Genomic DNA, 3390 nt, shown 5'->3' with positions numbered 1-3390 from the left:
AGATTCAAGCAGTGGCTTTAATTAGACTAGTCATCAATGCACCAAACTAGTGACAATCAAACAAAAGCAATCTTTTGGAAATTGATGTGCTTGCAATAATTTAAGATGCTTGTACAAAATTACATAACACATTGTGGTGCCGATGTAACAAAAGTAAACAATTGAAAAGTGAGATGCTTCTGACTATGGCACAAATTCTAGCAGAATTTCCTGAGGTCGGTTGGCATGAGCTGCCAGTCGCTGCATGCACCACATCAGTCAGTCATGAAGTCATGACATGTAGGATTGATTAAAATCTAGATAGCAAATGGAAGTTGCAATTGGTAAAAAATGTGTCTAGATGCATATAGAGAATCAAGATGACAGAAATTCTAAATCAACGAGCACACACGAAAAGAACAAAGGCTACGTTCCCATATGCATAGACTATTCAACTCTGATAAACAACACAACTTGTCCATGAAAAAGAAAAACACAACAGACATGAATCCAGCACCTGCTTATAAGATGATATTTACGATAGCGTGAGGAGTATCTACAGCCCCCATCATGACTCATACAATACTTGAACAGAAGAAAAACAAAGCTTGGAACTTCTTTTATGAATAGCAAACCAATGGCAAAGAAAGGATGACTGCTTGCATAAACAACATAACCATAATATATTGTTTGATGCTCAGAGCTGCACTTCCCTGTTGTAGATCCAACTGAAAGGCATTGCAGGTGCTTTCTTGGCTCTCCCTCGAGCTCTTTCATCGAGCTGTCTAATCTTTGGAGCTAATGTGCAGACAAAATCCTGGGCTTTATTTCCTTCCCCAGAGAGACCTGCTAGTTCACCGTCCTTCCACCTTGCAACAAGGAACTCCAGTATGTCTGCATAGTCCTTGGCTGTGTAAACACCCAGCCGTTGAGCAACTGCTGAGAAGTGCTAAAAAAGGTTATCATCACGGCCATCATACATCAGATGAGCGGGCATTGTGATCTTCTTTCTCATCATGTCAGCAAATGCCAGAACAGTGTAATCTGGGTCTACCTCAAACAATTTCTCCACTACCTTGGTGTAAGCAGTCTCATGGAGCTTTTCGTCAGATGCAATTGTTCCACATATCTGGGCCAGATTGAGCTCCCCATGATCTTTAGCAAGCCTGGCAGTATTCCCATGGGAAATGAAGGTACACCTCTCCTGAAATGAGGTATAAATAAAACCAAGATAGGGATTGTTCTCTGTCCTGGAATCCTGCAAATGTAACACTCCTTCAAAACCTGAAGAAATTACAACAGAACACTAGAATCAGACAAAAGCACATTGAGTAGGCTGCTGTTTATGACTCTGACACTAGAAACAGAACTCTGACACTGTCGTTGGTGTTTATGATTGTTTGGTATGTAGGAACATTTTCTTCAGTAATCATATCTCATACCAAGAAAACAAAAAAATCATCAGGGAGCTCCTTAGACCACTCTCTCAGGTCCATAACCTCCTCATAGAATCCCTCTGATGAAGAATCTGGAAGAAAATCCTGTGGTTGCCAACACTTCTCAACAGGCCTCGGATGGACCCATAAATTATCTTTTGCCCAGTCCTCTAGTGATTTGAAAATTTCAATTTTCTGAGGTGGCATGGAGTGAGTGACTTCAATATGTGTCTCATGTGGACCGAATAGCTTTTTTGGAGTTTTAACCCTAGAACAATACACACAAGTATAATGTTTAAAACACATTGATTGTTGACTGCAGATCACAGTGCCAAAAATATCATAGACTACATTCACAGCCAATAAATGAAAGTATCATTAACATTATCAAGATGTGTATCCATAATGCATTTGTAGATTTAAACTAGAATTAGTCAACAATTTGACTTGTGGATCACATAAAACTGGGAGTTGGATAAGCATACCCAAAAACTGAGGCTGTAACAAGAAAACAGAACAGTTGCAGCAATCCAAGAATTACTTAATCATGTATATTCTTTTTCCTTGCCATGAAACAAGACTCTTCTGTAGTGTATTTCTTTATTAATTTCTTCTTTTCTTTATTATTCATACATGTAGATTAGTTTAAGAACATCAATATAATTTTCTTGGACAGATATTTTTGGTGTTGCAATTAGATTTTAATCTTCAGTTATTTTATTTGAAAAAAATGGTGCTTTTGAGCATTGCCTTCTTCAAGTTTTCTGATTATTCAGTTGGTAAATTCTAATAGAAAGGGAAAGCTCATCAACTATTTTTCTTTGCATCAATGTTGAATCTATAAGATGCTCCTGATATGGCATTCAGGTTCTAATCAGCCTTTTTTCTAATGATAACTTCTGTTGTCAATACAGACAGCTAGTAGATATTCCATGTTGCTAAGCACGTATATTTGATAAATTAATTAGATTTTGCTTCTGTAAATCACCAGGAGACACATCAGTTAGTGTCAGAATTGTCCCATCTACATGATTTTGAGTTTTGATCTTTCTTTGCTGAGGTGAGTTTTGATCCTTCTTTGCTGACGGAAAAGTGGCAACTGATCGTTCTCTAGAATGGTAGGAACTTTAGATGAAATAGAAAAATGACAGTGCATTTACAAACACAAAGGTCTTCTTGATGTTGGAGCAAAAATTCCATGTGTGTCCTAGAAGTGGACCTAATTTTGTATTTACCAAAATAAAGTTGAAGATATCATATAGTTTCCTACAAACTATGAGACTTTCCCAAATGCCTTTCACAAAAAATCAACCAACCCAAACTAACTGCTGATCAACCAAATTAACAATTATGACTTACCTTACCCTATAATCATTCCCCCTCTCTAGCACTTTGAGTCTTTAAGATCTCTTCTACTAGTTCTCTTTTTCTCCTATGGTCCACCTCTGTTCCTCTTCTAGTATTTTTCTTTTGCACTCATTCGGTTCTAAAATTCAGGAAAAATAAGGCTCGAGTGGCCAAGTTGATGCAGGAAACAATTGTTGAAGACAATGAATGATAGACAGATAGAGAGCATTGAATAAGCCCTCATACACCACACAATGGAGAAAGATATCAATGAGGAATAAAGAGTGAAGAAAAATAGGGTATATTAGAAAGACATCAAGGTGGAATCTATAAGATGCTCCTGATTTGGCAATCAGGTTCTAATCTGCCTTTTTTTGCAATGATAACTTCTGTTGTCGATTCAAACAACTAGTAGATATTCCATGTAGCTAAGCACATATTTTTTATAAATTACATTTTGCTTCTGTAAATCACCAGGAGAGACATCAGTTAGTATCAGAACCTTCCCATCTACATGCTTTTGATCCTTCTTTGCTGACGGAAAGTGGCAACTGATCCTTCTCTAGAATGGTACCAACTTAAGATGAAATATAGAATGACAGAGCATTTACAAACACAAAGGACTTCT

General features: G+C 37.2%; 1 pseudogene; it reads right to left on the bottom strand.

Annotated features, from left to right (window-relative positions):
* Positions 1 to 480: 480 nt before the first annotated feature.
* Positions 481 to 1622, bottom strand: LOC135611611 (stearoyl-[acyl-carrier-protein] 9-desaturase 2, chloroplastic-like; annotated as a pseudogene).
* Positions 1623 to 3390: the final 1768 nt, after the last annotated feature.

The sequence above is a fragment of the Musa acuminata genome, chromosome BXJ2-5 (assembly GCF_036884655.1).
Source record: "Musa acuminata AAA Group cultivar baxijiao chromosome BXJ2-5, Cavendish_Baxijiao_AAA, whole genome shotgun sequence".
In the NCBI taxonomy this organism is placed as follows: Eukaryota; Viridiplantae; Streptophyta; class Magnoliopsida; order Zingiberales; family Musaceae; genus Musa; species Musa acuminata.
Note: the sequence above shows the minus strand (reverse complement) of the source record. Positions and strands in the feature narration are given on the sequence as shown.